This window comes from Lynx rufus, unplaced genomic scaffold (genome assembly GCF_022079265.1).
Source record: "Lynx rufus isolate CCGP_SWC_20201006 ecotype Redwood Valley unplaced genomic scaffold, mLynRuf1.p SCAF_7, whole genome shotgun sequence".
Taxonomy (NCBI): Eukaryota; Metazoa; Chordata; class Mammalia; order Carnivora; family Felidae; genus Lynx; species Lynx rufus.
In genome coordinates, this window is record NW_025814889.1 from 96,941,385 (window position 1) to 96,965,033 (window position 23,649).

Sequence of the window (23,649 nt, forward strand, 5' to 3'; positions counted from 1 at the left end):
ACCAGATGATCAAATCAGATGATTTGTACATTAATTTGGATATTCTGTTTTGCCCTCAGGAAATTACTAGCTCAATGATTATTAGTTAATATTATATGCTATAATATGTAAAGATAAAATTGTGTTAGAAAATGTTTTTTCAAGTCACTGATCATTTCATTGGCTATAAAGGGGTTTTTGATGATTTGGAAAAATAAGCAGAAGTAGAGAACCGTTTTTGAAATATATATTAATGTATTTATGTAAAATATCAAAATTTAGAATATATATTAATTTTTATATATGAGGTTTTGGGGGCCATATTTTATTGGATGTACATTCAGTTTCTTCAACTGTATTTATTCCTAGAATATAGTGCAGAAGATACGATTTTTCCCTTCTTCTTGGCATATGGAAATGGGCTGTGAGTTAGAAAACATAGGAAAATATTATTAAGATAGCTTGAGATGAGTTTGGAGACTTGTCTGGACTTAATTTCTACCTGCTACCGATTCTCTAAAACTATGTGTAAATGCCAATTTTACTTCCACATTAATAACGATCAAGAAAATATTATCTTGGTTAAATACATTTAGATGTATTTATACATAGATAACATCTATTCCAGATTCCATATATTTGAGAATTTGAAATGTTTTTAAGAAGTTTAAGAATCAAAACAGTAGGGAAAAATATATATAATGATTATTATTTTACCCTTTCCACAGTTTGGTACAGAGTCTTGCCAACCTATAAAGGTGAGAAATGAGCAGACTGTGCCACAGTGTTTAAGAACACCATCATAAAGGGTACTGGCTGACTTGCCTCTAGCCATGTATCTTTTTTTTTTTAACTTTGTTGAGGAATAATTGACAAAAGTAATTGTATATATTTAAAGCGCAGGGTGTGAGGTTTTGATATAAATATACATTATGGAATGATTACCACGATTAAGATTATGAACATATCTACCACCTCACATGGTTAACTCTTTTGCCTGTTTGTGTATGTAGTGAGAATGCCAAAGATATACTCTCAGCAACTTTCAAGTATATGGTATTATGTTATTAACTATAGCAACCATGCCATACATTAGATCATGAGAATTTATTATAACTGAAAATTTGTACCCTTTGACCCACATCACCCCATTTCCTCCTTCTCTGAGCCCTTGTCTACCACCATTCTATTCTCTGTTTCTGTGAAATCAGGCTTTTTTTTTTTCCCTAAGATTTCACAAATAAGTAATACCTTATAGCATTTACGATTCTGTCTGGCTTTTTTTACTTAGCCTAATGCCCTCCGTGTTTATCAGTATGGTTGCAAATGGCAGGATTTCTCTCTTTTTTTAATGGCTGAATCATATATATATATATATATACATATATATATATATGTATATATACACATATATACATATATATATGTAATATATATCACATTTAAAATATGTAACATTTTCTTTATTTATCCATTGGAAGACATTTATATTATTTCTGTATCTTGGCTATTGTGAATTAAAGCTGAAAAAAACATGGACATGCAGATATCTCTTTGAGATACTGATTTCATTTCCTTTGGATGTATACCCAAGAGATATATTGCTAGATCTTATGGTAATTCTATTTTTAATTTCCTGAGAAACTTCCATATTGTTTTCCATCATGTTTATACCAGTTTACATTCCCACCACCACTGTGTAAGGGTTATCTTTTCTCCTTGTCCTTGCTAGCATTTGTTATTTCTTATCTTTTTTTTTTTTTTTTTAAAGTAACCTCCATGCCCAACATAGGGCTTGAACTCACAACTCTGAGATCAAGAGTTGCTCACAGGCTCACCAAATGAGCCAGCCAGGTGCCCCCTATGTCTTATCTTTTTTTTTTTTAATTTTTAAAATATTTATTCATTTTTTGAGACACACGCACACACACACACACACACACACACACACACACACACACACACACAGAGTACGAGTGTGGGAGGGGCAGAGAGAGAGGGAGACACAGAATCTGAAACAGGCTCTAGGCTCTGAGCTGTCAGCACAGAGCCCAACATGGAGCTCAAACCCATAAGCCATAAGATCATGACCTGAGCCGAAGTCAGACACCCAACGCCCAACGAAATGAGCTACCCAGGCGCCCCTTATCTTTTTGAAAGTAGCCATTTTAACAGTTATTTAGTGTCTCATTGTGGTTTTGATATGTATTTCCCTGATAAATAGTGATATTGAACACCTTTTGATATGGACCATTTGGCCAAATTGAATATCTTTGGAGAAAATATTTATTCAGGTCCTTCGCCCATTTTTAATTAGACTATTTGTTGGGATTTTTTTTTTGTATGAGTTCTTTATAAGTTTTGTGTATGTTTTTATATTTTATAATTATATATTTTGCAAATATTTTCTTCCATTTTGTAGGTTGCCTTTTCAATTTATTGTTTCCTTTTTTGTGCCAAAGCTTTTAGTTTGATACAGTCTCATTTGTTTATTTTGTTTCTGTTGCCTGTGCTTTTGGTGTCTTATCTAAGAATTCATTGCTAAAATTAATGCTAAGGATTTTTCTCTCATGATTTCTTCTAGGAGTTTTATGGTTTCAGGTCTTACATTGGAGTCCTTGATCCATTTTTAGTTGATTTTTATGAGTGGTATAAGATAGGGGTCCAATTTGATTATTTTGCATAGGGATATCCAGTTTTCCCAAGACCATTTGTTAAAGAGACTGTCATTTCCTCATTGTGTGTTCTTAGTGATCTTGTCACAAATTAGTTGACCACATGTGATTGGATTTATATCTTGACTCTCTGTTCTTTCTGCTCTACTAGTTCTATGTAGCTATTTTTGTTTTTGTTTTGCCATTATCATATGGTTTTGATCACTATAGCTTTGTGTAATATAGCTTGAATCAGAAAGTGAGAGTCCTCCAGCTTTGTTCTCTCTCAGGATTGTTTTGGCTATCTGGGATCTATAAGATAGTTTTGTTTTGTTTTGTTTTGTTTTGTTTTGTTTTGTTTTGTTTTCTGTGAAAAATGCCATTGGAACTTTGATAACGATTACACTGCAGCTGTACAACGCTTTGACTAGTATGGAGATTCTCACAGTATTAATTCTTCCAATCCAAGATCACAGGGTATCTTTTCATTTATTTCTGTCTTCAATCTCTTTCATCAATGTCTTATGGTTCTCAGTGTACAAGTCTTTCACCTAATTGGTTAACTGTATTCCTAAGTATTTTATGGCCTTTGATGCTACTATAAATAGCATAGGATTGCTTTTTAAATTTCTCTTTTAGATAGTTCAGTGTTAGTGTGTAGAAATACAAGTGATTTGTGTATGTAAAATTTGGATCTTGCAAATTTACTGAATTAATGTATTAGTTGCAACAGCTTTGGGGGGAATCTTTAGGGGTTTCCATATATGAGATATCATCTACACAGAGAAATAATTTTACTTCTTCCTTTTCTGATTTGGATATCTTGTATTTCTTGTTCTTGCTTAGTTGCTATGGCAATGGCTAGTATTTCCAGTTCTATTTTGGATAGAAATGGTGAGAGTGGGCATCCTTGTCTTTTCCTGATCTTGGAGGAAAGGCTTTTAACCTTTCACCACTTAGTATGATGTTAGCTAGGGGCTTGTCTTCCTATCTATGTATCTTTATGCTATGTATCTTTATGCTATGTATCTTTCAGTGCTATTACCACTGAAAATTCTGTTTTCCTGTGTGTTTTTAAGTGATGATAGATATGCTGTTTTTCAAAGAAGATTTCACAAGAAAAAAATTTAACAACTATACTAAGGTATAATTAAAATACAATAAACTGTACATGTTAAAAAGTACAATTTGATTTGTTCTGACATATGTATACAGTGAAAGCATCACCACGACCCAGTTACTGAACATATCCATCAAATATTTTCTTGTGCCTCTTTGTAATCACTTTTCCATTTCTCCTCTCCACTCCATTGATCAACTTTTTCACTACAGATTAAATTGCATTTCTAGAGTTTTATATAGATGAAATAATATGGATGTACTCTTTTTTGGTCTGCTTTCTTTCATTCAACATAATGATTTTGAGATATATTCATGTTGTAGAATACATGGATACAGTACAATTTCTTCATTCTCTTGAATATTTGGATTGTTTATAGTTTGGGGCTGTTACAAATAAAGCTGCTATGAACATTTGTGTGCCAGTCTTGTATGTATATTCACTTTTGTTTCTCTTGGGTAAATACCTAAAGGTGGAATGTCCATGTGATATGGTAGGTATGTTCAATGTTTTAAGACTGCTAAACTGTTTTCCAATATAGTTGTACCATTGAAACATAGTATATTCCCTCCAAACATGTATCAAACTTCTGTTTTCTCCACATCTTCACCAATACAAACATGGTATAATCAATTCTTTTAATTTTAGATATTGTAATGTTATCTCACTGTAGTTGTAAATTATGTTTCCCTAACAGCTATTGATGTTGACAAGTTTTTCATTTGATATTTTTCCTCCTATACCTTCATTAGTGAAAGGTTAGTTCAAATCCTTTGCCCATTTTTTTTAAATTTGATTGTTTGTTTTCTTATTATTAAGTTTTGGGGATTCTTCATATACTTTGAACACAGATATAAGATATATGATATGCAAATACTATTTTTCCCAGTTTGTCACCTGACCCTTATGTTTATAATAGCATCTTTCTGAAAACTAAAGATTTTAGTTTTGATTAAGTATACTTTATCATGTTTTTCTTCAATTGATGGTATTATCAGTGTAATATTTAAATTTTTTTAAATTTTACCTTTATTTATTTTTGAGAGAGAGAGAGAGAGAGAGGCAGACTGCAAGTGGGGGAGGGACAGAGAGACAAGGAGAAACAGGATCCTAAGCAGGCTCCAGGCTCTGAGCTGTTAGCACAGAGCCCGACGCAGGTCTCTCCCACAAACCGTGAGATCATGACCTGAATTGAAGTTGGACGCTTAACCAACTAAGCCACCCAGGCGCCCCATCAGTGTAATATTTTAAAGATCTTTGACCAACTCAAGGTCAGGAAAGTTTTTCCTCTTTTTTTCCTCTATAAGTTGTATAGTTTTAGGTTTATATTTAGATCTATAACCTATTTTCAGCTTATTTTTGTATTGGTGTGAAGTTTGAATCAAATATTTTTCTTTTTCTTTTTTTGTGTAGAGATACTTAATTTTTGAAGAAATATTTCTTAAAAGCCCTAGTGTTTTCACATTGAATTGCCATTTCACATTGGTTAAAAGTCAGTGAACTATAGATGCATGGGTCTATTTCTGGACTATTTATTTTGTTCTCTCAAGAATATGTTTGTCTATGTTGGTGCCAATACCATACAACCTTGATTACCGCAGTTTTATGATAAACTTTGAATTAAGGTTGTTAATCCTCTAACTTTCTTCTACATTTTTGAAGGTCTTTTGACTATTCTTGATACTTTGAATTTCCATGTGAATTTCAGAATGAGTTTTTCAATTTCTATAAAAACTCTCTGGGAATTGCAGGGATTGCATTGCATTTATAAGGCAATTTGGGAGAACTGACACCTTAGCAATACTAAGTGACCCATGAACACAGTATACCTTTCCATTCATTTAGGTTCTCTTTGTTTTTTCTCAGTAGTGTAGTTTTCAGTGAATAGATCTTTTATATCTATTTTTGGATTTGTTTCTAAGTATTTCACATCTATAGGCTATTGTAATTGATATTCGTTTTAATTCCCATTTCTGCTTTTTTTGCTCTATATAGAAATATAATTGATTTTTGTATGTTTACCTTGTGCAATGTTAAATAGAAGCAATGAGAGCAGACATCCTTGTATTGTTCCTGATATTAGGAGCAATGCATTCAGTCTTTCACCATTAGATATGATGTTTCCTCTAAAGTTTTATAAATACTCTTTATCAGGTTGAAGAAATTGCATTGTATTCCTGAATTGCTGAGAGTTTTAATCCAAAATTGATGCTGATTGCATCAAATGCCTTTTCCCCATCAATTAAGATGGTCATTTTTATTTTATTTTATTTTTTAATTATTTTTAATGTTTATTTATTTCTGAGACAGAGAGAGACAGAGCCTGAGTGGGGGAGGGGCAGAGAGAGAGGGGGACACAGAATCCGAAGCAGGCTCCAGGCTCTGAGCTGTCAGCACAGAGCCCAACGCTGGGCTCGAACTCACGGACCGTGAGATCATGACCTGAGCCAAAGTCGGACGCTGAACCGACTGAGCCACCCAGGCACCCTTATTTTATTTTTTAATTTGTTAATATGATGAATTATGTTGAGTGAGTTTTAATGTTAGACTATCATTGCATTCCTGGGACAAATATCATTTGGTCATAATGTATTTTTAAAAACATATCGTTGAATTCAATTTACTAAGAAAATGTTTACAAATTTTGCATCTATGTTCATGACAGGTATCAGTGTGTAATTTTGTTTCCCTGTAACATCTTTTTCTGGTTTTGTTATCACTATAATGCTAGCCTCATAAAGGGAAACTATTGCCTTCTTTTCAATTTTCTGGGAGAATTTATGTAGAATTATATTCTTTTTGTTTTGTTTTGTTTTGTTTTGTTTTGTTTTGTTTTGTTTGTTAAATATGTGGTAGAATTTACCAGTACAGCAATCTGGGCCTGGAATTCCTTCATGGGAAGATTTTTAGCTAGTAACTTAATTTTGATAATATTAGCAGATTCGGGTTATTTACGCTTCTTTAAAAAAGTTTTTTTTTAATGTTTATTTATTTTTGAGAAAGAGAGAGACACAGCGTGAGTGAGGGAGGGGCAGAGAGAGAGGAAGACACAGAATTCGAAGCAGGATCCAGGCTCTGAGCTGTGAGCACAGAGCCTGACATGGGGCTGGAACTCACCAGCTGTGAGATCACAACTGAGCCGAAGTAGGCTGCCCAACTGACTGAGCCACCCAGGTGCCCCTATTTATCCTTCTTGACTAAGCTTTGTAGTTTGTATCTTTTCAAGGATTTGGCTCATTTTATCTAAGAAGTTTCATTTATTGGCATCAAGTTGTATATGATATTTTCTCTCATTATCCTTTTAATAACCAGAGAATCTTTAATAATATCACCTCTCTAACTCCAGATATTGTTAATTTTTGTCTTATTCTTACTGTTCTGATTAGTATAGCTAGAAGTTTATACATTTTATTTTCAAAAGTTCAGCTTTTGGCTTAATTGATTCTTACTCTTACTTTCTATGTTATAGATTTCCTAATTATTACTATTTTCTTCTTTCTTCCTTTTTTTAAAATGTTTATTTATTTTTGAGAGAGAGAGAGGGAGACAGCACGAGCATGGGAAGGGCCGAGAGAGAGGGAGACACAAAATCTGAAAGAGGCTCCTGGCTCTGAGCTATCAGTGCAGAGCCCAACATGGGCTTGAACCCACAAACCGTGAGATCATGACCTGAGCTGAAGTCAGACGCTTGACTGACTGAGCCACCCAGGCACCCCTCTTTTTTCTGGTTTCTTTAGGTGCAAGTTTAGGTCATTAATTGAAGGCCTTTTTTTTCCTATTCTAATTCAGATGTTTATCCCATAAATTTTCTCTAGCTAATGGATGCCTCAGATTTTGATACATGGAGGTTTCATTTTCATTCACTTTAAGATACTTTCTAATTTCCTATTTGATTTGTTAGTTGCCCCATGGGTTATTTAAAGTGTGTTATTTAGTTTACATGTATTTGAAGATTTTCCAGAAATAGTTTCTGTTCTTTATTTCTTATTTAATTCTACTGTGATCAGTAAAACATATTCTGTATGACTTGAATTTTCTTAGTTATCAAGGCTTGTTTTATGGCCCAGGATTCGGTGTCTGTTGGTAAATGTACCCTATGCACTTCAAAAGAATGTGTATTCCACCGTCGTTGACTGGAATATTTTATAAATGTTAGGTAAAGTTGGTTGATAGAGTTGTTCAAATCTGTTCTATCCATATTGATTTTCTGTCTACTTGTTCATCTTGCTTTCTTGATGGGCCCTTATTGTTTGGATTCACCCACATTATGCTAAAATCAAACTCTAAAAATGTAGTGAAAAATAGTGGCATATCTGAAAAATAATCTTCAAATGTAAATGTGGAAAAATAAAGATTAGAATTTGGTAGAAATCGGGGCGCCTGGGTGGCTTAGTCGGTTAAGCGTCCGACTTCAGCTCAGGTCATGATCTCGCGGTCCGTGAGTTCGAGCCCCGCGTCAGGCTCTGTGCTGACAGCTCAGAGCCTGGAGCCTGTTTCAGATTCTGTGTCTCCCTCTCTCTGACCCTCCCCCATTCATGCTCTGTCTCTCTCTGTCTCAAAAATAAATAAACGTTAAAAAAAATTAAAAAAAAAAGAATTTGGTAGAAATCTCAGGGACTTCATTTTGAGAATCTCTGTATCAGGCCTTGATGTACACTTCATGTCTTAGACTAGTTCTCTGATTTGGCTTTTCTCAGGTTCTTCCTATCAGGTAAGTTTGTAGATGGATAACATGAAATAACCAATTTAACTTTATAGATGGAATAGGTAAATCATGTCATTCGGGAATGTATGACAGGTAACAGAGATAATTTTACAAGCTATAAATAAGATTAGCTGCTAGTATTTGTTGCATGCTTACTTGGGGCCAGGCACTGTGCCAAAGTCTTTATATCTATTAACTCATCGAATTCTCATAATCTCCTTATGGGGGGGTGTTGTTTTCATGATTCTCATTTTAAAGATGAGGACATTGACTTGTGGGCAATCTAAGAATATGTTTCCCAGGAACTCAAGTTCCAGAGCCATTGTTCTTAACCACTACCATATTTTTACCAACAAGTTTGGCTAGAACATTCATTCCAAAGTAATTTGATAAGCTTCTGCTTATGTTCCAGGCACTGTGTGCTGAGTACTAGGGAAATGATCAATAAGACATAAAGGAGAGACAGGATATAAATAAGCCAGTGTAATAACATATGAGTATTAATAGCAATATATCCATTTTAAATGTGGACAACTAACTCAAACCATATTTAGGGATAAAAAGGAATTCATTGACTAAAAATCTGTCAAGTATGAGATGTAGTGATAGCTTTAAGAATGGTTGGCTCCACGTATTTTAACAATGTCATCAGCTTCTTGGCTCTTCACCTGTATCTGACTTAATTTCTGAATTATTCTAGAGGGGTGACCCCAAAGAAATCTAGGCTGATAGGGTCCTCAACTTTGTGATCCTAAGAAGCCCAGAGAAAGAGCAAACTTATTTCATCACAACGGAATCTCTATTTCCACAAAGGGTTATAATTTTTTTCTGATTAGGTAATAGATCAGCACTGACCAATCCCTATGTCCAAGGGAAGAACAATTCCTATGAATATTCTAACTAGCTAGCATGGGTCATGAGCTCATCCTTTGGCGGAGAGATAGACCACATTAAAAAAAAAAGGATATGTAGGAAAAAGTAATGGATGCCAACCTCAGAGTCTTAGGTGTTATGATAGACATATGTACAATACATAGTTGCAGGGGGAAAGGGGAGGGGAGTGACAAAAAAGCAAACAAGGACCATTCTGTAGAGGAGGTTTAGGAAAGGAGCACCCTGATGTTCCTTGATTGAGTGGAACATCAGGTTCAACATGGTTATAGAATAGTGAGGGTTTGGGGTAATAGGCAGGCTGAGGAGATGAGCAGGTAAGAACTTGGAGGACCTCTTATGTGATACTAAAAAGTTTGAACTTTATCCAGCAGGTCAAGAGAAACCAATGAAGAATATCAAGCAGAGGAATAACATAATTAAAATTGTACTTTATAAAGAATATTCCTGTAGGTGTGGAAGAGATTAAAATAATATTAAAAGCAATATGATAGATTGAGACATTTTAGGAAAGATTGTAGTGACTAGGGTTGTAATATATAGAATTTATTTTTTGTGTGGTAGTAATACTTAATAGAAACGTTTTGCTGCTACTTTTCTGTGTTCCTCCCTGAAGATCCCTGTTACCAAACAGCATTAACCTCTGCCAACAATCAACCTCTCATTGCATCAGTGCTTCATTGGCTTATCATGTCTTGTAATTATTTCCTTAATAATTATTGAAATTATTCCCACTTCTGTTTTTTGTTATTCTTCCTTCATAGCAATTTCATTATACTTTAAATAACTTTTTGATGTAGTGGTGTATTATAGGGGTAGAGAAGATTATACAGAAATAAAGGCTAGGAACCAACAGACCCAATACTAATTTGTGTAGATTTGAATTTAAGAACTGAGTGATTTTGAATAAATACTGAGTGATGTTCAATATGGATAGTCTCAAGGCCAGGATTAAAAGAAAAACTCATAAAATTACATGCATATTTTTAGGATGGGAAGAAAAAAAGTGATAGCTAGTCTGTTAAAAAATTACATTCCAGCGAAATAACAATTTTCCATTTTAAGTGTAATTGAAAAAGAAGATGCTTTTATCCTAACATACAATGGAAACAGGAAAATACTGTCCATAGATAGAAAGACTGGGAAAGATGGATTGAGATAGTCTCTTTGCTCTAAAAGCACAAAGGGAAATAAGAATCAATGACCCAATAACCTGGATGATGAAAGTGTGCGAATGCTCATTAAATTTACATATGATGCCACATTGAAATGAATTGCTACAAGCTTGGGAGAGAGGAAGAGATTTCCAAATGACTTAAGCAAATTTAAAGAGAATCCTTTACAAACAAGAACACTTTTGAACAATTATTATACCAAGGCTGATGTATTTTATGAAAATTTCCTGTATGGCTAAAGAGGAAAATGTATACAATTTCTGTAATTTTTAGAAGTGAATACAAAAAGCCAACCAGCCATTTGCATCTACTGTCTTTTCTGATAACAGGTTTCCCACTCACAACAGTATGTCAACCAGGTCACGATTAGGACACCAAGAGAGCACAGTCCAGCTCTACAAACAGAACGGGTCATTTCTGTAGAAGAAAAAAAAAAAGATAGCCTCTTCCTTCAAGAATATAACCCAGTAGTAGACATAAGACCTATGAAATTAAGACGGCAGTTATACTAAGAGTAACAGTAAAGCATATCTATCATTTAATGAGCACTGACTATCTATGAGGCATTGTGTGAAATGCTTTGCGTGTGTTAGTTATCATATTTATTCCTAACAGAACACTTGGATGTAGGCATTTTCAACCCATTTTACTGATGAAACTGAAACTTAAGAAAGGAAGTGATTTCTGTAGGGCCAGACATCTAGCAAGTGAACAAGCCAAGGATTTAAAGTCAGACCTATAAAACTTTTTACAAATAAACATATTTGAAGGCAGGTTATGATATGATCCGTCTCAGTGGATGGCAACTTCCAGTTCTCAGGCCATCTTCAATCCTCTTTTTTTCTCATCCTATTTGTCAGGAAATCTTGTCTCTGCTGTCAGAGTATTGCCAGTATTTATTCTTTCTTTTATCCCCCAACTTCATCTATTACTACTGTCCCTTCACTCACGCTATTCCTGCTCCACCAACTCTTGTTTTCCCTAAATCCAACTAACCCCCCTCTCACACTAGGGTGTTTGCGCTGGCTGTTCCCTGGGTAGAGGATGATGTTCCTTCAGCTGTCATCATGGTTCTAACTTGTTCTCCTTCAGGCCTTTACTTAAATGTCACTTTCTTGGAGAGGCCACTTGTTTCAAGTGGTAAGTGACACCCTCATTTTTTTTTCCTTCATTCCTTTCTCTTATTCTGATCCACTTACTGTTTTGGGCTGTTTGGGTAGTGATCACCTTCTAACATATTATAGAATTTTCTCAATATTATGTTTGCTATATTATCTGGCTTCCTGCTTCCCACCGTTGAATGTGAGCTTCATAAAAGGACGGGTCTATGTCTGTGCTTTTCATTGTTTTCCAGTATCCGTTATACTGCCTGCATAGAGTAGGCACTCACTAAGTATTTGTTGAATTGAATTAAAGTAAATGTCAGGAAAGCAATATAAGCAAAATGTTATGGTGTTTCAGAGGGAAAGATCCCATCTGTTTATAGGAATTAGGAAAAAGAGTTGGCACTTGAAGTAGGATTAACGAGTTTCAGATGTATTCCATGTGAATTTCAGCGGGGGAAGGAAGATTGTGTTACCCAATCATTCTGTTTCCTAATGGGTTATGTCACATGTGGCCTGACCCCTAAGCCCTAGACCTCAGGGGACCCCTTTCCTGTCAGCTCAGCTCTTCTTTTGCTGTTTCTGTGTTCTCCTGCCTCAGGCACAGTCAGCCTCCTGCGCTGCAAGTTTTTCCAGCTCTTACTCTTCTAAACAGGTCCTTCTTCATAGCCTTTGCTTTCTCCATTCACAGACTGCTTAACTGATAGAAATGTTTTAATGTTTTATTTATTTTTGAGACACAGAGCATGAGCAGGGAAGGGGCAGAGAGAGAGGGAGACACAGAATCAGAAGCAGGCTCCAGTCTCCGAGCTGTCAGCACAGAGCCTGATGCAGGCCTCGAACCCATGAACCGTGAGATCATGACCTGAGCCGAAGTCGGAAGCTTAACTGATTGAGACGGCCAGGCACCCCTCCACTCACAGACTGCAACATATACACCATCAAATGAGTGCAACTGATTACTATTTTGTCCTCTTTGACACATTTGTGCATATTTTACTGCATAGTATGTATGTACAGTTACACAAGAGATACACATCTGGTGTATTATAGATATTGATTAACTATAGCACTTGTGGTCATTCCTGTTCAAACAATTGGACCTCAGGCTTTTGGTCAGGTACATAATGGCAATATACTATTAGTAGGAATAATAGTATTAGCTGTCCTTTGAGGGTCTAGTTTGCTACTGGACATCCATTTAATCATCTATTTACTTTCCCATTCCTGTAAGGTGGGCATAATAATCTTCAATTTTCATAAGAAGAAACAGAGGCCCAGGGAGTTTAATGGTCTTCTCAGGCTCTTTGGTGTCAGACATGGGCTTTCCATCTTATTTTTAACTCATGTTCCTTTCACTCTACCAGAATACTTTCTTTAACTAATCACCTATTATGTCACTGTTTCAGTAGGAAGTATGATTTGGGTTACACATACTAAAGGAAGGAATTTTACCTGAATGAAAAGGTGCTATATTTTTAAGTAAGTAATGTACTGGCGTGCAAATAAAAATAAGGGTATGCAATCCAGGAGTAATAATCACTGATCATGATCATCTCACAGAGAAAATATGAAAGTTTAGGAGACTGAGAAAAATTGAGAAGAGGGAGACAGAGAGAGGGATTGAGAGAGGGAGATTGCTTTAGAAACAATTGGAGATAAATCCTATCAGAAAAAGCTAAAGAACTTACATATGTTCACCCTGGAGGACAGAGAGCTAAGAGGTGACTTAATTATTGCTTCTAATATATGAATGGTCATTATAGGAAGGCTACTCACTACTTTTCTGTCAATATCAAGGTCAGAGTAAGATAAATAGCCTTAAATTACAGGAATAAATTTCAGTTCCATTTACGAAAGAACTTCCTGACATAAAAAAGAATGAAACATTTCAGTGTGAACTACCAAGGATTATAAGATCTTCATTCTTTGATATTATTTAAAAATAAAATTAAAAATCTGCTCCCAAATTAGCAAACTAAATTGAAGAAGAGGACCCAAAAAATTCCCCCTGGATCTTGATTTCATAGTATATCTTAGTCAAATAATATAATATAAAATTTATAATTTACTAGAAGTGTATTTTGTATACCCATATTTATGTATCACTCAAGTTCTTGATTATAACTGTAGAAGTGTGAATGGTAAGAGAAACAAACTACTTGCTTCTGAGGTAAATGGGAAAATTTAGAGATGATTCCCGTCCATCTCTGAATCATCTGTTGATATCTGTAAAAAAATCTTGGAGAGAATGTCCGTGATGGACATCCTTTAGCAACTCCTTTCTTTTATTACCATGAGTCTTGTCTTTGCCTTTGGCCTTGTGTTACCATTTTTTTAGGCCAGGGGTAATTTCAAGACACCATATAGAGGAAACACCTTTTTGCCCTTGTAAAGAAAATGTACATGGTAGGAGGAGATGATTTTATTGATATTTTTCTGATAAATGCCTTTACCACTTACTGGTAAATTACTAATTTGTGCATTTTGCTGATGGAGGCAAGTTTTCTTCTGCACGTGTTTGAGTCATCACCAACTGAATGGTTTCTCTCTCTCTCTTTCTCTCTTTTCTCTTTCTCAACTCTTAATACTTAAAGCAGCTTGCTCTTTTACTTTTGAGTCACTTGTACTTCTTCCCCATTAGGTGTTCCACTTATGACTCAGATTTGCTTGATGAAACTGAAAGAAAAAACAATATGTATTTGTGGAAATAAGTAGCAGATTACTCCATACTGTAAGGAATGGATTAATTTTATTGGACGGGCATTCTCTTTCTCTCCTGCTCCTGCCTCTCTGTGGCTCATTGTTTTGATATTAACTAATGGTGTAGTATGCTACTTTTGAATGCTTCTGTTGCACACAGTTTCTGTCTTTTGCTGAAATGCTAGTACAGTGTTGTTTTTGGCTTTATTTTTTTTTTTTGCTCTTTTTGTGAAAGCCAGAGTGGTCATCACACAGTATGAGAGTCAAAGCTGTGAAGTCTTGGCTTACAGAACTTGTCTATAGCAAGATCGTGTTTCTGTAGCTTTCTGAAGTACTTTCACAGCTCTACTTGTTCTTAATGTTTTGCTTATGCAAAAAACTAATTATAATGACTTTTGCAATGGTTTGCTCATGCCAGACTTCATCAATATCCCAAAATAAGAATGAAAAGTACCATTCTAATTAGTATAAATGGTAATATAGAAAGAGTAAGTAGTCCATTCCTGTAAGTTGCTCACCCTGTGACTGTATGTGACTTTAATTCCGTTAGGCTAGGAGGTGGCTATAATGCATCTCAAAAAGAAATGGGGCTTCTGTTAACAGAACAAGATCAATTCAGCCTGTGAATCTCAAATTGTTTTATACAAGATATTGAGGGAGAAATAGCAATTGAAGACAAAAACTAAAAAGAATTGGGAATCAGCCAATGCATATTCCCCTAGCACATTGGGGATTGCAATGTTTTGAATAGATTTTCTGGAATAACAGGATTCTATGGTGGTTAGAAAAAGGACAAGTAAAATTAGGAATAAATTAAGATTTAAAGGCTAAACAAGCAAGGCAACTGGAATTAAGGGTTGACATTTTGACAAATGAGAAGTACAGAAGAGGGAAAAGGAGAACAGGATGAAAATTTCCTTTCTACAAAAAGAATGTGGAAAACAGAGAACAAAAACATTCACAATGTAATTTTTGTTTGTGTACTTATGACAATGGAATATGTTGGAATAGGTTGAACTGAATCGAATTTTCCTGCAGAATAACCATGGATGGATTTTGTTTTAGCATCTCATGGATTCACACCTTTTTGCTCAACATAACCACCACCCATTTTTAATCAACCACACATGGTATATTTATGTAATATAAAATCTTTAATAGCCCTATATAGTTACCAATGTTGCATGCAAAATTCAAAAGAGTAATTCCCCAATTACCCTAATTACCTTTAGGTACCCTTTTCATTATGATTCCTTTTACATGTGAATTCAGAGATTAACTTTATTATTAAAAAAATGTACCTTCCAAGTATTAAACAATTTACCTCTGTATTCATCAAAGTCTTATATGACTCTCAATCAGACTTTTTGTTTCAAATAGACCAAATTTTGTTACTATGCAGGGTTGATACAATACCACTCAAACAACAGACAAACAAACAAATAAAAAACCCTTTCTATTTGGCTCATGTAGATTTTCTGAAGGTAAATATGCTATTTCCTTTGAAATAATGAATATACTTCTTTGGGCACACTTTCACAGATATTTTTATGGATTCTTTTAGTCGAGGCTAAGGGCCATTTGATGACCTACTGAGAAAATTATCTAGAGACACATGTTTTCTACATCCTTTATCATTCATGCTATTGCATATTTGCTGGTAGCACTGAATCAAGTTTTTGGTCTTTCTGCTTTTTAAAAATAGAATGTCTTACAGCTTTTTTGAGTTGTCTTTATATCAGTATTAGAAGGCTTGACTTTGATTTCATACAACATATTCTTACCTTTAAAAAGCAGAGATTAAAAAAATACTGAAGCTGGCTTTTGTCTTGAGGGCATTTTTCCAACCAGGAGAATTTGAGCATACTTTTCAAGGTTTCACAAAGATAGGAAAAGAAGACAAAGCCTAAGGTGAGAGGTTTAATGGGAGGCCTCCCACAAAGCCAGGACCTTAAAGATCTGTACCCTTAGCACACAGATGAACTAGAAATAAACTCATTTTCCTTGGGGGACTGAAGAGAAATTTTCTGTTCCAAACTTTCCCCGGAAAATTTGCGACCACAAGTAACACTTGCATGGCATTGCAGCTCAAATAAAAATGACCTTGGTACACTTAAACCTCAAGACAGGATTTTAATTTAAAATGCTTGTTCCTGCACTAGAGGTGTCCCCAGATGCTGGGCAGAAGCTAAAACCAATCCTTTCTAGAAATACATGCTTTCATATCACATCTCAAAAGATTTCCAGAGATGAATCCCAAGGAAAAAGAGCATCTCTCAATAAAAAAAATCACTAATCATGCAAGGAAAGAAGTTTCTGTGAATATGAGACAGCGCAGCCAATTGACAGCAGAATCATTCATGCATTTGATTAAAATATTGAGTAAGTTAGACATACAATATAAAATGGCATATGAATAAATTGAATAAAATACAAAGATGCTTGAATTTCTAAGCAAAATGCAAGCCAATTTTAAATACAACCAATGAGGATTCCTAGAAAGGAAATTTGTAATGATTACATTTAAAAGTATCATATAGTAGTAGATGGTTTATTACAGGTTAGAAAGAGCTGAAGAGAGAATTGTAAACAGGAACATAGAACTAAAGAAACTATCCAGACTGTGGCACAGAGAGACAAAGAGATGGGAAATACACAAGAAAGGTTAAGAGATAGGAGAGATTGAAAAGGTATAATGATTGGTCAGTACATAGACTCAAGACTTAAGCTTCATTTACTTTTTCCATCTTTTGTTTCTTCATCAAGTTATTGCTTCTTACCTTTAGAGATTAACATTTTTGCTGTAAACAGTGGCATCGTTCTTAGATTCTTAGGCTCTGTTTGAAAAAAAAATTTGTAACAAATATTAACATTTCTTCAAAAAATCTTAAATTTATAACAAATTTAAGCCATCAATGACTGTTTTGTCACCTTTATTCTCCTTTATTATCATCTTAAAAGCTTGAATAAAACAATGATACTAATTTAAAGATTAAACACAGTATGCTTTATTATATTGATAGTTATTATTTACTGAATGCTCACTGTGTTCCAAGAGTTTTACCATACACCATTCCATTTAAACATTACATCAAGGGGCGCCTGGGTGGCGCAGTCGGTTAAGCGTCCGACTTCAGCCAGGTCACAATCTCGCGGTCCGTGAGTTTGAGCCCCGCGTCAGGCTCTGGGCTGATGGCTCGGAGCCTGGAGCCTGTTTCCGATTCTGTGTCTCCCTCTCTCTCTGCCCCTCCCCCGTTCATGCTCTGTCTCTCTCTGTCCCAAAAATAAATAAAAACGTTGAAAAAAAAAATTAAAAAAACAAAACAAAACATTACATCAAGCTGAAACCTAGAACAGATACTTTTTTTTGGCTTACATAAAATAGAAGAACTATTTAGTTTTCATAAATAGAAGAATTAAAATTTCAATCCAGCCTACCTGACTTTAAATTCTGTCCTCTCTTTGCCTGATCACATAGTCGAATGGGTGTTGACTCTCCTAGTAGAGAAGGTTACACATTTATTCAAATAATTCTGCCTTTCATCTAGCCATTTATTTAATCTCTCTTTTAAAAATGACCTTTAGATGCAGTTTCTTGCCTCAGAAAACCATTATCATTATTTAAGAGTTCTTGAAGAGTCTACCTTGATTATGTATTTTTATTTTCATTGTCCTTCCCTTCTAATCAATCCTTATTTTACCCTATTTAGCTCTTCTTGACTTACCCTCTTGTAGATTTGAGTCAATCACCTATGGGTCCTCAGAAACATTCTATGCCAAGATTGTCTTGGAGCTAAGAGTCAGTAAGTAGAGATGCACATTGGCTGGAGTGGAGCTGTGTGGACCTCGGTGACCCTGAGAGGCATGGTTAGGCTTCTGTAGAGTGGAACACATCCAGAAGCAAATCAGCTGGTGCCATTCAGTTGTGCATCGCCTTTCTGCTGTAAGTTTACAGCATTATGCAATTAACTCGGTGCCATAAAAATATCTGGCCTACAGCAGAGAATTTTTGGTATGTATCCCCCTGGTAAGTACTATAAGCCAAAGCAAAGTGATGATCAAGCAGTTGAATGCCTGTGTTTTGCTTACATATTCCCTAAACTGTTTTCCAGCCCTACAATTTTAAGATGAAATGTGCAACCATTTAATGCCACATCATTTTCCTTCTGGAAGGGCCTCAGTCACAGCAGGAACTTCATGACTAAATTGGAGCAGTTGAAACTATTCAGTGGCCACATTTGTTAAGAGTGAAAACAAGAGTTTTAAGTGCTATCTAATGTCCAAAATGGTTTCTCCACTTTGAAATGAGTGTACTGGTAGTGTTGGGGAAAATTAGCATGTTTAAAGGTATTTATGTCTGAAATAATAACCTCAACTAATACTCTATGGTGCTATGTACCAGTCACTTTCCTATGTGTTCTTTATGTATATTAAGTCATTTAATCCTTACAACAACCACATAACAGACACTCTTCCCATCCCCAGTTTGTGGATGGGGAAACTTAAGTAGTAACTTATCCAACATCTCAAAGTTACTAAACGTTGGAGTCAGGATTCATACAGTGATGTTTCTGTCTGTGCCTTTCATCAACTACACTAGACTAGTAATTCTCCAATTTCTTTTTATGTTTAGAGAACACATTGGACATAAAACATGAAAAGGCACTCATTTCATTTCTAATAGAGCTCCTATATTTTATCATTATTTATATATATCTGCTTCACTAGTCCTTTCTAGAATCAAGGTTTAGCAATATCCTAGTTACTACCTAGTTCAGTGCCTTACAGATAGTAAGCACACAATAAATGCTTGTAGTTTACAGGAATTTTAACAGTGATTGATTCTACTCTCAAAACCCTCAGAGATAAGGCGGTGATGCAATTTTCATTTCTATTTGTTTCAGATTCCTTACAGCAGTATCTTTTGAGACATTTTTGTTTTTCACTTTAAATATTTGGGATGCAAAAGGGGAAGCAAAAATGGCTGCCTCTGTACTATTGCACAAATTTATGTTTTATTAAACACAAGTATTACCTTCTTAAGAGTTCTTTAGTTTGAATTATTCACACTTTTCCTGAAAAACAGTGCAGAGTGAAATTTCTTTTGCTTGTTCTGAATTACCTTCCTCAAACATTAAGTGATACGCCCTTATTCTGAGATCCATGATTCCTTTGACACACCTGAGAAGTTTGGAATGTTCAGAGCATATCCCTTACCTCTGAGCTGTGGGACATGGAAAACAATGAGCACACCTGCCTCTCAGCATCCCCTGATGCCTTTGTCAGAGACAGCCCACAGTCAGACAGACCATTGATCTGCCCCTTTATGGCATTTTTGTTCCTAATTCCACTCTTGTTTACTTTAAAAGCCAAATCTTTCACTGTTTTCCACTTCTGCTTGAGAAAACATTTTTATAGCTTTGGGACCAAATGTTTTTCATCAGCTCATTTTAATGTCTCTTTTCAGTGACCTTGTTGCCAACTGAAGCCATGCTGTTGCTGGTGGAGTATAGGAGAAATTTCTACAAGCAAAAAAAACCATTCTCTATTTTATCCTAGAAATAAGGAAATAAGAGTCACTCATTTTTTCCCTTCCACATTTGCTCTGTGCTAAACTATTAGAAAGTCAAGTGGACCTTTACTTGCTTCTAAACTGAAAGGATACTAGATCACAGCTGTCAGGGTGGTTTACTTCTAGACTTCTGGCAGAGGCAGTACTCAATGTTTCTTCTTCTGGTTGATGGTAAAAAGAATGAAGGAAAGCTAGATGTAGAAATTTGCTGCCATATACAGAAAGCTAAAGTTTGGGAATGTAACAGCGGAACCTGTGATAGAGATGTTTGCTTAGAGAGTGTTAAATGCTTCCTCATAGATTCCCAGGCAAGAGGGTGGTGTATATTTTTACACATTTGTCGTGGGAAGTTTTATCCTGCAGAGGTGGTGTTTCCCAAAGTGTGATCTGTGGAACACCACAATATATTCTCTTACAGTTATTTTTACCCTTTACCCAGATATTAAAACTTCATCTTTCATTGATTTGGCTTACGGTGCAAAACTGTACCTTAAATGGAAAGTTTTAAGCAATGAATTTCCTATGTGGACTTGCTGAATGAACACTGGCCAGGTTGCATTTGTTTGTCTATATATAGAAATGGGCTGATTCTTTGTGCTTATGATCTACCACTGTCAGAAACGTTTGTTTCTGATAAATGGCTTGCTGCTTTGGCTCCCTGGATGATACCTTTCTGAATTTTGAAACTCTTTAGGGACAGAATACACGCGTGCCTTGCCACACCAAAAACAAAAATCAAAAGCTGGAGGCAAAACCTCTCCTTATATTTTACAAGAGGGACAGGTGATGAACACACACCTGACTTCTGGATGTTATAGACTGGCTTATAGATGTCATCAAGTCCCCAGTACTAACGTGCTCCCCGTAATACTCTGCTACCCACAAACATCCAAGCTGAAGTTATGACTTCTGCCTTCCTGGGGGAGAAGCAAGGAAAGAAATAATCCATTTCTCAATGAAGTACGTCAAGATGCTAACTTATTTTTTCTTGAGAACAGCCAAAGGTGGTTTGATGAAACTTTAATCTGGAGATTTCATTCTCTCTGTAAACTCACCCTGAAGTCAGAATAGCAGAAACAGAGAGAGAGAAAGCCTTACTCTAGCAATTATTTCCCTTATCTTGCAAATATCAGTACAGTAAAATAATTTCCTTAGCTTCCAGGAATCGGTCATATCACGTATGAATGAATTCGACAATGAAGATTAAAAAGTGTCAGCCAGTTACCAAGCCCATGCCCTAGACAAGATGTTTTTCTTCTTTGCTTTTCTATGTATATCTGAGTGATAAAATGATGTGCAGATTTCAATTGATCCATTTCCATTATGGATTAATTGCGATGATCAAAAACATTAGTTATGCTGGTATTCACTGATGGTAATACGTATTTTATTTATTATGGAACTAGTAGGATGGTAAATTCAGTTTTATAGCCCAGTGGAGTTTGAGAAGTGTAGCTTTATTCAATATTGTTCTTGAACTCTGTGATGGCCCATCTCTGTAAATAATCTCATCAACCTCTTATGTGAGCCCATCCTTGAAGATTTCCTCATATGGATGCTTAATGAAAAACTATACTATGCTTTTGTCCTTGTCAGTGTGTCAGAACATATGAGATGTTCGGCACAACTGCTAAATAAAGCTTCTGCTGTAAGAGGAGGCCCAGTAACATTTTATCTGGATGAGTAAGCAGCTAGTGCATCCTGGGTTTCACAGAAAAAAGACAATCCTGAACCCACCTGAAGGACATAGTTATTTATGGTCATGTCTAGAGAATTTTGTTCTTGTGAAAAGTATGCCTAAAAGTCCAGAGAACTGACCTCCAACTCTCAAGTCTTCCTGCCTTGAATTTCCTTAACTTTCCATGGGGGCTTCCTTTAATGCCTCTTTTCAAAATGCATTCATACCACCCAAGACAAAATTTATACCAAGACATATTTGAATCTAGATTTCTGAATTAGACCAACAAGCTATGGATGTTTACATAAAATACCCTGTGAATATAGTTGCTCCCCAAATTACCTCATTTTAAAATCGTTTAGAAAGAAGTCACTTGAGGGTATATATGTTTTAGAAAAAAAAGTTTTGAAAATCTGGAATCTTCTTTTAAAATAAAAATAAAATAACTTTACCCTTTAGATATGTAGGTTACTTTATTTATTTATTTATTTATTCATTCATTCATTCATTCATTCATTCATATAAGTTGTGGAATTTATTTTTCTAGTTAGTTAACATACAGTGTAATATTAGTTTCAGGTGTACAATATAGCTATTCAACACTTCCATACAATAGCTGGGGCTCATCACAAGTACACTGCTTAATCCACCTCCCTTATTTCACGCATCCCCCCACTCACCTCCCCCTGGTAATCATTGGTTTGTTCTCTGTAGTAAGGGTAGGTTTCTTGGTCTGCCTCCCTCTTCTTTTTTCCCCTTTGCTTATTTGTTTTGTTTCTTAAATTCTATGATTAAATGAAATCAATAGTATTTGTCTTTCTCTGACTGAATTATTTCGCTTAGCATGTCACTCTGTAGCTCCGTCTATGTCATTGCAAGTGGCAAGATTTCATTTTTTGATGGCTGAATAGCATTGTGTTTTATATATATATATATGTATGTATATACGGGTATATATATACCTCCATTCATCAGTTGATGGACATTTGGGCTGTTTCCATAATTTGGGGATTGTAGATAATGCTGCTGTAAATGTCAGGGTACATGTATCCCTTTGAATTAGTACTTTTGTGTTCTTTGGGTAAATATCTAGTAGTGCAATTGCTGAATTGTAGGGTAGTTTTATTTTAACTTTTTGAGGAACCTCCATACTGGTTTCCAGAGTAGCTGCACCAGTTTGCATTCCCACCAGTAGTGCAGGAGGGTTCCCTTTTCTACATATCCTCACCAACACCTGTTGTTTCCTGTGTTGTTGATTTTAGCCATTTTGGCAGGTGTGAGATGATATCTCATTGTAGTAGTGTTTTCCTGATGATTAGTGATGTTGAGCATCTTTTCATGTGTCTGTTAGTTATCTGTATGCCTTCTTTGGAAAAATGTCTATGTGTCTTCTTCCTATTTTTTAATTGAATTATTCATTTTTTGGGTATTAAGTTCTAGAAGTTCTTTACATATTTTAGATACTAACCCTTTATCAGGTATGTCTTTTGCACATATCTTCTCCCATCCTCTAGGCTGCCTTTTAGTTTTGTTGATTGTTTCCTTCTCTGTGCAGAAGCTTTTTATTTTGATGAAATCCCAGTAGTTTATTTTTGCTTTTGTTTCCCTTGCATCCAGATACATATATAGAAGGAAGTTGCTATGGCTGATGTCATAGAGGTTGCTGCCTGTGTTCTACTCTAGGATTAAAAAAATTAATGTTTATTTATTTTTGAGAGAGAGTGAGAGCAGGGGAGGGGCAGAGAGAGAGGGAGACATGAATCTGAAGCAGGGTCCAGGCTCTGAGCTGTCAGCACAGAGCCTGAGGCCACGCTCGTACTCATGAACCTGACCTGAGCCAAAAGTTGGATGCTTAAACAGCTGACCACCCATGTTCCCCTCCTCTAGGATTTTTATGGTTTCATGTATCACATTTAATTCTTTAATCCATGTTGAATTTATTTTTGTGTATGGTATAAGAAAGTGGTCCAGTTTCATTCTTTTGCCTGTTGCTATCCAGTTTTCCCAACACCATTTGTTGTAGAGGCTGTCTTTTTCCCACTTGATATTCTTTCCTGTTTAATTGAAGA

The 23,649-nt window shown here is 35.4% G+C and overlaps 1 protein-coding gene across 1 annotated transcript in view; it reads left to right on the forward strand.

Annotated features, from left to right (window-relative positions):
- TRHDE (thyrotropin releasing hormone degrading enzyme) overlaps positions 1 to 23,649 on the forward strand; it is a 388,442-nt gene that overhangs the window by 227,616 nt on the left and 137,177 nt on the right. The window lies entirely within an intron of this gene.